This window comes from Falco punctatus, assembly GCF_963210335.1.
Source record: "Falco punctatus genome assembly, chromosome: 5".
NCBI lineage: Eukaryota > Metazoa > Chordata > Aves > Falconiformes > Falconidae > Falco > Falco punctatus.
Genome location: NC_137584.1, coordinates 18,880,969 through 18,894,807, shown reverse-complemented (window position 1 = coordinate 18,894,807; position 13,839 = coordinate 18,880,969). Strand labels below are relative to the sequence as shown.

The 13,839-nt window shown below is 37.8% G+C and overlaps 1 protein-coding gene across 1 annotated transcript in view; it reads left to right on the top strand.

Annotated features, from left to right (window-relative positions):
• The first annotated feature begins 890 nt into the window (after positions 1–890).
• HCRTR2 (hypocretin receptor 2) overlaps positions 891–13,839 on the top strand; it is a 68,838-nt gene continuing 55,889 nt past the window's right edge. The window contains exon 1 of the mRNA XM_080389161.1: positions 891–13,839. This exon is cut by the window's right edge and continues 16,275 nt beyond it. The gene's annotated coding sequence lies outside the window, so the exon portion shown is untranslated.

The window sequence follows — 13,839 nt, the reverse complement described above, 5'->3', positions numbered from 1 at the left end:
TTGCTCACTTTTTTGTAAGGTAGTAGAAGAGTAGAAGTAGATCCCACTGATCCAATTGCTTGATGACTGAAATACCTTTGAAGTGAGAACCTTGCTTCCCGTTTGTGTATCCCAAGGAACTTCAGATACACATATTTGAACACAAATCCACTCCCAGGTAATTCTTAAATAAGTTTCTGCCTACACCCTATTGAAATCAGGTTAACAAGCAGCCAAGAGCATTGTTGCTAGAATGGGTACCAAAAGAAGGAACCTGATGGTGTAACACATCAGTTAGCTGGAAGGTATGTAGGAATCTGAGCTCTTGTCCTGTTATCATAATTTTTCTAGAGATTCTTCAATATAAAATGCACAAACAATCCTGCCAGCAAGGCCTGCAATGAGAGGTTTCTCCTTTCTTCCTCCATCTGAAGAATCTTGCTGTCTTCCTTTAGCCTCATGGGACAGCAACATTAACAGGGATGGTCTCCTAATCTGTCAAGTTTATTAGCCTACTGATCATGTCTCTCTCCTGGGAATTAAGAAATACCGATGGAAACCTCTTCAGACAGAAGGAGGCCTACAGTGCAAGTTTACCATTAAATAATTATTGAGACCATTATTTAATAAGGTTGGCTCTACTCTCACCTCCTTTTCAAAGAAGGAGTTTTTCTTTACTTAAAGGCAGCTGGAATCAGGACAAGAATTGATCTGTAAATTTCTGTTTCACTTAAACATGTACCTCAGAGCTCCAGGGAAGTAAACGACCCCAAGGGGAAACAAATTTCAGAAGCTCATCTGTTATTGCTGTAGTTGCTGGGATACAGTTAATTTTCTTCACAGTAGATACTATGGGGCTGTGTTTTGGATTTGTACTGGAAACAGGGTTGAAAACACAGGGAAGTAGATACTATGGGGCTGTGTTTTGGATTTGTACTGGAAACAGGGTTGAAAACACAGGGATGTTCTAGTTATAGCTGAGCAGGGCTTACCCAGAGTTAGGATCTTTTCTGCTCCTCACACACCCCACCAGCGAGGACACTGGGAGTGCAAAAGCAGCTGGTGGAGGACATAGGTGGGACAGCTGACCCCAGCTGACCAAAGGGGTATCTCATACCATATGACTTTGTGCTTAGCATATAAAGCTGGGGGAAGAAGGAAGGGGGGGATGTCCAGAGTTATGATGTTTGTCTTCCCCAGTAACCACTGCATGTGATGGAGCCCTGCTTTCCTGGAGATGGCTGAACATCTGCCTGCCAACGGGAAGCAGTGAATGATTTCTTTGTTTTGCTTTGCTTGCACATGCAGCTTTTGCTTTACCTATTAAACAGTCTTTATCCCAATTCACAGATTTTTCTCACTTTTACTCTTCCGATTCTCTCCCTCATCCCATGGGGAGCAGGGAAGTGAGCAAGCGGCTGTGTGGTGTTAATTTGCCAGCTAGGATTAAACCATGACAACATCTCAACATTTTTTGTTGTGTAGCTTATGCATTACCTCTGCTCAGCTTGTGAATCTGACTCTTAGACACATAACACTTCATGGCACTTCCCGTGCAATGTACAGGAGCTGAGAGTCTGCGAACCGCTCCTGGGGATACCACCACAGGCATTAAGGAAGGACAAAACTGGATATGTGCCTTGTGGATATGTACATACATATATTCACTGTACTTAATCACTAAACAAAATTCAGCTATATGTCATCCTTTTTCAATAAAAAATGGTTAAAAAACAGAAATAAAGCAGTATTACCCACTGAGGCATCTAGTTGGAGCAAGGTTATGTAATGCTGAAAGTTACACTCAGTACTCGAATATAAGCTAGTCCTCAAAATTTCAGTGTCCACCCTTAGTCTTGCTTCATTATTTCCTGCAACCATTGCTAGTGCCTTTCCCCTAAATCAAAGATGTATCAAAGATATGGGAAGCCAAACTCCTAATCAGCTGGAAACTTTCTTTGCTCTTTGCAGTTTGTGTCAGGGAAATGCTGGAGGGATTAAAATGTTAACAAGGAATGTAAATACATACTAGGAACACCCTGAAGCAATCTGCCAAACACTATCGCAGTGAAGTCTTGTGTCATCCTATGTACACATTGATAAAGTGTGTTGCAAAGTACCATTTTGGAAAAAAATAAGATAAAAGCAAAGATAGTTTAAATATGTGCATTAGTAATGTGATGAACTGTAAGGGAATAAAATTAATGACATATAGAAAGCAGAATCTCTTTGAATTAAAATCAGTCTGGAAAAGAAAAGCATGTTTTACAGGAGAATGCTTGGAGTCTATTATATGATCAGTTTCAAGTGAGCATAAAACCTCCGCAGTCTTGTTAAAGAGAGAATTCCTGTAGCATTTGTACCCCTTATAAAACTTTCTACTTTGAAGAATGTGGAGAACATCAGTTACTCACCATGTGACAATGTACTCATGAGAACAGATCCTCTTTCAGACATAGCTCTAGAAATCAGTGGCGATCTGGTGATACGCACCAGACTTAAACTGAGTAATCACAAACTGATCCAATTGAATAGAAAATAAATAAACAGAAGGCTAAAGCTAAAGCTTTTTTTTTTCCAAGAAAGAATCTGTAGCAAAGAGTTTAAGTCCATGTTATGAACCTTTAAGAATTGACAAAGTGCTTTAAGTTCCATCCTTCCTTTGATTACCATCAGTCATAGCTTCCTATCCCTTGCCTCTTCACCTCCTCATGGAAGTCGGAGATACCATTACTTTTGCCTTTTAAGCTGGTAATTTACTCTGCTCTAAACTGGATCTGTAAAATGACATGATTAGAAAAAAAAGATTATCATTTTCTTGTTGTTAGAAGACTTGCTGAAGCCAGCTGGGGTCAGGTTGCTCAGAGGCTTAGCTGTAACATGGCATGTGGAATTTCTTTTAAGCTGAATATAAAACTTTATGATGCTTGCAGCTCACATCAAGACATAAACACACCAAGGCTCCATGTCTCCACAAAAGAAAAGCTATTTCATACAGAATATTAGAAATAAATAAAAACCTAAAAGAACCAAGGAGAAAATACAGTGTAATGACAAAAGCTGAGCTACATCTTGCAAACTGCAATGAACCACAAAATATTAATTCAAAAGCCATAAAACCCAAATGAAATAGGAAAGAAGTAGAACCGGTCCTACACCAAGGGTGAGGACGATAATTTACATATGATGCCAAAACAAATGAATATTATGTTTTGTTTTTCAGCAACACTGTTTTTTTAAAGTGCTGGACTGTTACTGGGAACAGAAACGGAAATACCGAATTTAAGGAAAAAACACAAGAGCATTGCGTTCTGTAATCTCTCAGCCCTGAAGGAAGTGGCAAGTGAAATTGGTACTTTGATAGTTATGATTTTTAGTAAATCCTTCATTCTGGGATTTATCCTGCATGACCATAGTATAAGGCCCATTTGTTTAATGTCAGGTTTTTAGAACATTGTTTAAAGGAAAGACAGACTTCAGTGGATATAGTTGAGTTAAGCAAGTCCCTAAGCCAAAAACCTGAATACAAACAATCTAAGCTTTGCCTAATCGAGATCCTAATTAGAATTCTATGTCATGAGCCCATCCTTAATTGAAATTGATCTCAACAAGGGTTTAAGAAGAAAGGTGGCAAGTAAGGCTAGTGTGGCTAATTAAGGTGTATGAAGCAATAAATCAATAAGCACAAAACGCTTATAAAACAAAAACTGCTCAGTAGAGAAAGGAGGTAGTGTGACCACAGTGAAGATAGATGTAATCTCAGGCACAAAGAAGTAAAAAAGAATCTTTTAAATGGGCATGGCTAAACAATATTTCAAAGCTTAAAAACATGCTGGCTATGATTAGTGTCCTCCAGGCCAACAGTTTAGAGCCCATTATCCTGTATTTTTTTTAAGTCATAAAACACTTTCTAAAACATTTTGAGTTTTTTGGTTAGTTTTTCAATATTTTAGAGTTTATGTCAGGTTCTTAGAGCTATTATGCCTTTTTCTGAACACTTTTCAACTAGGTCACAGAAGGGGTTAAAGAGATGAATAACTAGCTTTCCATCCCACCATATTTCTGAGCACATGTGGTGCCTGATTTGGATCCTGTAGGAAACTGTCTGACTGACTGGGAACATGCCTACTGAAGCTGGGAAGCTTTGAACTGTGAGATTTCTAGGTTGCTTTTTTGAGAATAGATGTCTACATTCCACATAAAAGTTGCACATCAAGGATATAAAATGTCATTTGTAGTGTTAAACAAAGAATTTTATTTTGAAATAGCAAGCATCAAATGTTCACTGTGAGCTGATCAGGATACACAGTAAAAATTTCAGAACTAGCAAATATATTCAGACAAGGAAAATGAGTAATATAAATGTTTTCAGATATTGAACACATTTCTGTCTCTTTGTTCAAAATTTAAACTTGTCAGGAACTCCTATAATCCCTCAAACCATTCATTTCAGCCTAGTTTGGCAACCCTTAGATGTCTGAAAGGGACTTTGAGGCAGTTACTGTATCAAGCTCTTTTTATGTAATGATAGCTGACCGTATTATGTGCTTCACAGCATAATTCAAAACAGGTCCCTGGCAATAATGATAGTTTAAGGATGTGCTGAACTGTAATGATTTGTGTCTAACATCATGCCAGCATTGAATAGTCAAGGTTCAATGGACCCCTAAATGCTCTTCTTCTCTAGCCAAGCTTTCTTGTTAATGCAGGGAAAAAGCCTGCTACAAAGTAGTCTAGTTTAAACAAAGTTAAGAGTTTTCTATGAAATTATCTGCTAGTCAAATTTCCATTTTTATCTCCTGCATATGCCAGTTGTGCTAATCTTCCATCCCCTCATTTTTTAAAGTAACAGACTTTTTAAAAATAAAGGCTAGTATAGCAAATACCCAAAATGGCAGCTTTTTCATTTCTTTAGGAAAAAGCATTATTTACAGACATCCTGTTTTCATATATTACAGATCACTGTTCAATGTAACGGGCTATTTCTTGGCTATTTCTTATTCCTGTTTTTATGATGTTAACACCAGTAATTTATTTCATTAAGGACATATGAGACAAGTATTAAAGAAATTGGTTGAAAATATCCAGATAATACTTTTCCACAAATTCTTAAGGTTTATCTAATGTCATCCTTTAGTAATATCTATTATTGACAGAGAGACTGTAATATATTTGGCAGACATACTGTATTTCTTCTCTAAGGAAGTACTGGCAGCCTTTCTATAAGGAAATACCGACAGGAACTTTCATAGACACGGCTTCTCTATGACCACCTACAGCTCTGTGCACACATGTGGACATCTGATAGCCATAAACAGGATATAAATAGGGCACTTACACACAATTGTTCTCAGAGTAGCTTCAAAATTTCTGTAGTTATATGGAAGAATACCATTCTACCATTCCCCTCAGAGGTAGAGTAAGAACCTCTGGTCAAAGGGATTACTCTTTTTTTTTTACACTGATGAGTTTGTATGGTTTGGATGTATGTCTTGTTAAATCAAGATGGTTTTCTAGCTAGAATACTTATTTTTCCTAGTTTTGTAATTCAGGTTCATTTGAATCTTTTAGGGGCTAAGGAATGCCACTAAATGTAATCCATTTTTCTGGTCTGGAAGAACTCTTCTAGTTAGAAGTGTATTCCCTTTTTCATACTAAATATGGTAACTGCTGAAATCAACCTGATTTATTTTCATATGTATTAGTAAGTCATACAAACATAAACACAGTTATGCCATGATGTCATTACTCAGTGAGCCACAAAGCACAAATTTTGTCTTTCAGGTTATTATTGTGGCCAAGTGGCAATTGCTGAATTAAAACCAATGTTTTGTTTATTAACTGTCCTCATGGCAAACCTAAAACAAACAGAAGGCAGCATAATTTCACAAAATAAGTAGACAAATTTTGGAAATCCTTCTTGGAGCAGGCAATGCATGTTGAAAATATACATAGGATTAAATGACAAAATTATGGAACAAAACCCAGTGTGCTATTGAATAAAAATATTCTAGCTCAAGCATCACTACAAGCTGGGAGATTATTTGTGAGAAGTATCATGATACGCTTGTTGTATTCTTATGTTCTTCCTGGGCACCTGCTGCCAGCAGCTGAGGAAGACTACCACACCTGATGGACATTTAGCTTGCCTCAGCATTGTTTTCTTCTACTGTACTGTGTACCCTAGGTGTGGCATTTAGCCACAGGTCCATAATGTAATGATATTAATGTAAGCAACTGACTGCTGAAATCCCTGTCCACAACAAGAATGCTTACTAACGGCAGCCATACATACAGCTGTGCTCGTGTGAGAGTGGGCACATAGCAATCCTTGATGGTAGCTGTGTTCAAGTTGTATGAGAAAGCCTATAGTATGTTGCACTAATGTCTACTCATGTGCAGCGAGATCAGCACCTCCTTCCTAGGCACTGTGGTGTCTGCAGCTTGCTGCGGTAATGTGCTGTAACCTGTGTAGTATTTATTGCCATTCTTGTCTTCTCACTTTATCACAGGCGACCCAGTAGTATGCTGGCTGCAGGAATCAGCTCTGGAATGTCACAGGATACATGAGCCTCTGTCGATCAAATTAGATATCTATCACTGTTAGCTGTATCAGAGGAGGGACCAGCAAGGTCAGAATGCCATCCTAAAACAATATGCTACTGATAAAATTTGCTTTCACTCATGTAATTAATTCTGTTGGCTTTCCTGGGATGTCTGGATGTAAAAGAAGACAGAATTTGATTCTTGCTTTTATTTTATGAGTCAGGTTCCACATCTGTGCTCTTTAAGGTATTATACCATAGAATACAAGCACAAGGTCCAAGTTCTACACACTGGAGAGCTATTTCAAACCACAGAAATAGATTTTACCCTAAGGAGGGCTGATGTATTACTAATGTGGACAAGATTTGCCAAGCTGCAAATGAATAAAATAAGAAGTGCTTGCATAAAAATACATTTTAAGTATGAAAAAAGGCCAGGAAAATAGAAATAAAGTGTTAAACTTTCTCTTTTGGTTTCATTAAACCTACATTTAGCCATTTTGCCAATTTAAAAGTTCAAGTAGTATGATATATGTCAGAAAACATTGGTTAGTTTTTAATGAAGTTCAGATATTTACTAGCTTTGTATTATATAACATGCTTCTGAAAACACCAAAGGAGGTAAATATATACATAGATACAAATATATATATATTGTTTTATAGGGTTGTTTGTTGGGGTTTTTTTTACATTATTGGTATAATTCCCTGCCAGCTACCTCTCAGCGTCACCTTTAACTCACTGTGCTAATGACACACTTTGAGGAAGTACATTCCAAAATATTGCAGTTGACACAGAACTGATTCTTTTCCCTCCACTATGTCATTTGAACAGCAGCTGTTTCTTGATTTGAGAATTTGTATGGCTAGACACAAAGCATCACCTCTGCTGATAAGCCAAGCAGAAATCTAAAGAATAAAAATAATCAAAGGTTTTTCAGGCATATTAGACATATTTCTAATAATTTCCCAACTGTTCATTTTGAAACTATTTTGTTGTTATTTCCTTGCACTTCATTTTTTTTTTTTTAAGAAAGAGGTTTTCATTGTAAATAGTGCTTTACTTTCAGTGAACAGGCAGATTACATATCTTTTCAAATGCATTATCAGCCATGGATATGTTTAAATTTGTGCAAAGCATTAAAATTATTGACCTTTTTCTCCACCTGCTTATCTCACATATCAGGGGTAGTACAAGTTGACTACAGCTAACAAAATAAATCATGAAAACCTCTCAGACATGTGGGTATGCACTTCTCTTAGGTATTTGACCTGAGTAATTCTGCACGTGGTGTTGCTCAGTTGCCATTTCTTTTCTTGCAATTAAATTTGTTGTCAGAAATATTTGTTAAATAAAACCTAGAAAAAATATTGAGAAGAACAGTTTGCAAATTATTATCTCATTATTAAAAACAGCAGTAAACTAATCAGGAAATAACATACAACATCTTATAATCTATCAGAACAATATTTAACCTCCATGTACTAGCAACATAAAGTCAAGGAACAAGTTACAGACTAGGAATATGCTTTATACATTATTTTACATTTTAAAGAATTAATACATATAAAATAATCACAGTCTATTAAGTCAGTATATGAATGATAAGATACATTTATCTTCTATAGCATTTTGTCTTGTAGGATAATTAAAATTGTCTGAAGTAGCAGACTTCATGCACATTTACAAAAAAGCATCTCAGTTTGAAAATATAAAAGTAAAATTCGACCTAATTCCAGAGATTAAATTTGCATTCAGTTACATTTAAGGTGCAGCTTGTAGCTCTTTAAAGCAAAGATCCAAATTTTACAAAATGCAAAACCAGACTTACATAACAGGTAAATCTTTTAAACATAGGTATGAAGAATTAACAGGAAAAAAAGGAAAACCTTGCATTGATATCTGTGAATTAAACTGAAGAGAATACATCTGTCATGCACAGAACAGAAAAACAGAAATTTCTAAAGTGGATTTAGAGGGACATTCTTTTCTGTACTTTAATAGGAAATCCATTATGTTAGTAAACTTTCCTTAACAGAGAATTGGCTTAGCAGCACTAGAAAGTTCCAGCTTTATTTTTGAGAAAGATTTATGTATGTTGAGTTTGGGTTGTGATCTAGTGATTGCTGTTCATGAAGTTCAATATGCCAGGCACACAACAACCCTTTATGTTTACTGGGCACCCATTCAAGCCTTAAGCTATGGTAAAACCTTCTTTCTGCCTACTTTAGAGCAACTAACAAAGGCCCTTAAGTTCAAAACATAGGTTGTCTGAGCTCTTTTTGTGGTCAGAGAAGCCTCCAAACAACCATGTCTAAGATTTCAGTTCTCTGGAGACTTTTCTGCCTTGCTCTCTCTCTGCATTCTGAGCCTAGGAGGATGATGATCCTGACTTGGATGTCTCAGTTCAGCATCTAAATAATTTTGGATAAATGTGACCATTATTCCATAGATAATAAAGCATATGCCAAAAGGAGACCATCTATTAAATAGGATCCAGCATCTGCATTCCATCTTCAGATCCAGATAAGTTAAATAATTCTGCCACACACCTAATACCATTCTGTGGGTATCCTGCATTTGGTATGGAGCCAAAGGACTTGTTGACTTACTTGTCCAGAGGACCTCTTGCTAATCCTTACAAAGCTGAGACCATGTAAGCAATGAACCAGTTTTCATATTGCATTCAATTTCTGATTACTGGGAATGCTGGTACCATTAACTCCTAAGACAGACACAAATCAGGGGAGTTTCATGACAGTGAACTCTTCCTAGTCCCCGTGCAGGCTCCAGACATTGTTCTTATTCTTACTTTCTCACTGACAGATGCCTACATGGCCTTCAGGGGCAGACAGGTTTCCCAGGGTTTGCCTGCTGAATGCTTGTGAAGCTAGCTCAGTGCTGATGTGGCTACCATGTGAATTACACAATTAGACCTACTCTTAATGTCTTAGGCTCCCAGGGAGAAGTCCAATTTAGCAGATGACTTTTTAGTTGATGTCACTTGTTGAGTTACTGAGTGTATAATTCAAGCTGTCTAGAGTTGGGTCATCATCAGATCCTTTAAAAGTGGTAGTTGTGGATCCACCAGAAGAACACTCCTCAGAAGAATTTATAATGATTAGACAGTGAAAAATTGATTGAATTTAACTATCATCAAACTTGCAATGGTTTTTTTGCATGACAATTAATTATAGGACATAATGAGAGGCACATAGATATTTCTTGTACTAGAAGGTGTTATCGTTTGCTGTGAATGGGTTTTTGGTCAACAGACAATAGCAAACTCAGTTTAAAGAAAATAATGTCTAGTTCAGCCTTCTTCTATCTTAAATACATGCAACAAATACAACTCTTTCACAGACTGACAGCTATAAAAATTAAAGGCAACTCCTAAAGAACTTAGCCAAATATCAGAGCCAGGGCAGAGGTGAGGTACACTTTGTAAGAGGTTTCCTTTTGACTGGTTGAAACTGAAGAGACACACAGATTGTTTGGAAGAATGTATACCCATAAGGAGAAAACGAGAGGATGAAAAGCAGTTGTGCACCTAGTTCTAAGAAGGGAGCTCTGTGGGTGCAAACCTGACTGAGAAGATGACTGGAGGAAACTAAAAGCAAGGTCCTGTTCCTTTTATGCTAAGGGAAAACAGGCTTTGTGTGTGGGACGAAAAGGAATCTCATTTTTATCACTCATCTCTTCTCAAAACGGAGACAGTCATGGGAGTTCCTGTCTACTAACAGCTCAAAAGAGTAATGAATAATGGAAACCACAGAACTCTCACTAGGCTGTCTAGGAAATCAGTTCTGTAAAAATGTGTGATTGTCAGTCAGTGGAGAAAGGAAATTATTTAGTGCATACTGGCAGATGTGCTACTGCTTGATTCTTCTTTTCGAAATATAATTATGCTGCAGGTGGGAAAATTATAAGGGTTGTTTTTTATCATACTTAAATGACATTAGCTTAATGATGAAGTTAGATCCCCTGAGATCAGGAGATCTTTTTTCCTCCAATACTAGCATCTTAACTATCAGCTACCTTCAATACTGTTCTCAGATGCTGCTTACATATTCACAGGGGATCTGAAAGCTAATTTTTCTGTATGTCAGTACAAATAGAAGATAAGGCCAGTTCCTGGACAGAATACTTAAAAATAAATCTACATTAGTGATATGCTCAAAATGTCGTCAGGTTACATCTGTGTTAGCAAAGTAACAATGTCCAGGTCCGTTTTCCAGTCCTGAGGAGAACTCGCACAGTTTGGCTATGTCTGTATTACTAAGCTGTCTCCAAGATAGGAGGACTTTGTATTCATAGACTCTTTTGAGAATATTCTCTTGTCTATGCTGCTTCCTGAACTGTTCCCAGGAATTGTTTGGCAGAGGAATTATTTAGTAAAATCAAGGTCAAGCACAATTTTAACAACTTGGTAATGTGGACATTCAAGTTCCAATGCCTGGACTCGTACATTGGCACTGAAGACAGTTTGAATAGGTTCTGTGATGGAGACTTTAGGTGACCTCTTTCTTCGATTTTCAACAGTTAGCTGTTTTGGGTCTGTATCCTAATGTATAGAATAGCTTTTATTTTCAAATTAAATAGAGTAGTGTTGGGTCTGAAATGTGCCTTCCATCAGCATGCTGGAAACCTTTTGCATTTTCTCAAATAGAAACACTTTGTAAGGTTCCCTTGAGTTGATGGTACTTCCTTAAATCTTTGTACTGTATCTAAACATCTATAATCCAGGGAGAGAAGTTATTTCCTAAAACAGAAACCCTGTGGATTGTGAATTTTTGCTGTCAGCCTAATACATAATCACTTTGGATTCCTTTCCTGTTGTGTTGTGGGTTGTTGTGGGGTTTTTTAACTTCTGTTGCCTCTTTTATAAATAATCATTCCTAAAATAAAAAGAAAAATAGAGGTTTTATTTTCCTATTCACTCCAGATAATGTAAGCCTGTCACTTGCACTCATGCAAGTATGCTCATTTTTCAGGCTCTGCAGGCTGTGGCTTTAGGGAAGGTGAGGTGAGGGGGAGTAAATCGCAGTGTGCTGAATCTAGTACATATACCCTTCTAGTGCCTAGAGCTATGTTTCATGTTGAAGATGTGACTATTAACAGAAATCTATTGTCTTTCTGGAAATGAAGAATTGGCAGGGGGGAATGTTTTTTTCATCGTTAAATAACTCTAAAATTGAGCTATTTCTTTTTCTTTGCTGATGCTTTCTTTTTTCTCTCTCTCTTTCCCTCCTTGCACCCCTCCCCCACCCCCACCCCCCCCACCCCGCCTTAAGATATTCCTCAGCAATTTTATCACCTGAAATTTTATAGCCCAGAAGTACATGCTGGGAGAATCAGCACCATCTCCATCTGTGCCAGTGCTTGATAAGGTAGCACATCCTATGGCTGGTTTATTTAGCTCACACCTTTGTAAAAGGTAAACTGGAATCCTTCAACAAATTTGATAACAGTCCTGCATTTCCTGGGAGCAATATAAATGTAAGAAATATGTGGGTTATAGCACAGATTATAGTAGTCCTTCCTTATAGCTGAAACTACTGCCAAACTAATTGTTCCAAGTGGCTCCCTAGGAAACTTCATGCCATCTCTTCTGTCACCAAAGCAAAATTTCTGGAATGCTTGGATAGGATCCAAACCCAAGTAGCTTTAAGTAAAGACATTTAGAAGGTTGCCTGATTTGTTAAGAAGCATTTTATGGGCACTGCTGGGAGAAAAGGCAGTTCTTTGTTCTTAACTAGACCCACTGCCATATTTCTGCAGTTCTAGTTTCTGGCTTTGAACAAGCCTTGAGGCTGTGAGGAAGTGGAATTATTCATAATTGACCCTAAGCTATCTCTTGTTCTAAGAACGTTGCTGGACTACTCTGTAACTGAACTACTGGAGTTATAGTAGTCAATCTGTCTAGTTGTACTTACACATTTAAGGTAATACTCATGTGATGCTGTGCCACATGCCTTCCTTCAAACGCAAATGATTCCTTGGGTTCCATTAAGAATCACATCAAACTTCCAGGGACCACTAACTGACAGGAGTGGTACACGTTCAGACTATGCCTAGGCTTATACTAGTGAACTGAAATACAGTTTGGACATGGATGCCCTGATTTGAACAGTAAAAGAGTTAAGTAGTATTGATGCAACTGCTAGAGAATTGTGTCTGGAATACTTATTTATTAGTATAGACATAGCCTCACTTTCATGATAAATACCACTTATTCACTCAGATGGAAGGTTCCAGGAGGGGCTGTAAGCTGTTGGCAGTGGTAGCTGGCTGCATGCCTTGAAGCACAGCAGGTTTCTGTACCAACACTTAACCATGTGCTACATTTCACCCCTGTGAACACCTGAACTAGACATAGCTCAGTGACTCCTCCGTGTTCCAGGGAGCCAAACTGAGCTTGGGAGAAGCCTTAATAGGTGCTGATTAAAAGCAGTGTCTATTCAAGCCTTTCCAGCAGCCTCCCTTGTCTACAACCCTCAATAGGTATCCAGTACAGGGAACAGAGTCTTTGATTAGCAGCTGAAATAACAGTGCACACAGTCATAGCTCTGCTGTGATTCACTGCTTCAAGGGCAAAATATACTTTCAGACATAAAGAATATATTAAAATGCTTTGACTCGTGGATGTCTCTTTTTTTAATGAGACACGTTGCCACACTGATCATGGTCCTGTAGTTCTGAGGTGCAAAGGTCTGGTGTGTAAGATACCAGATTTGGAATCAGGAGATATGATTTTGATTTCCAGCAGTGTGAATTATTTCATGCGGGTCCTTCGCACTTCTCTGTTGTCCTGTTTGCCCTCCCACATTTTTCTTTGTCTGTTCCCACAATAAGTTCTTCAAAGATGAACAGGTTTTTTAACTGCTTCTTTATGTTTTCTATGCTACTGTGGTTTTCTTCTAAACTCTGCATTTTGGAATAAGAACAAGGCGGTTTGTTCTAACTTTCAAGGGCTTTCATTGATTTATAACTGCTGTGATTTATTAGCTGCACTGCCTGATTTCATTTAACTAAAAACTCAGTCCAAACATAATGTGTGTGGCACTTGTCCCAGAAAACATCAAAGGCACTTCTCCTCTTCCTAGGAAAATCCATTCTAAGTAAGTAAACCAAGTGTGTTCCAGCAGGAAATAAATATTGACACAGCAAGCTGTGGTATGTGTGGCAGGACCTGCAGCTGGAACCCACAGGAGAGGTAACCAACAGATCCCTGCTTGCTTTTCAGCTCCTTCAGCAAGATGTAGGCCATGGTTCAATCATTATCAGCCCAAGATCTGGGTGCCGCTGGGTCACC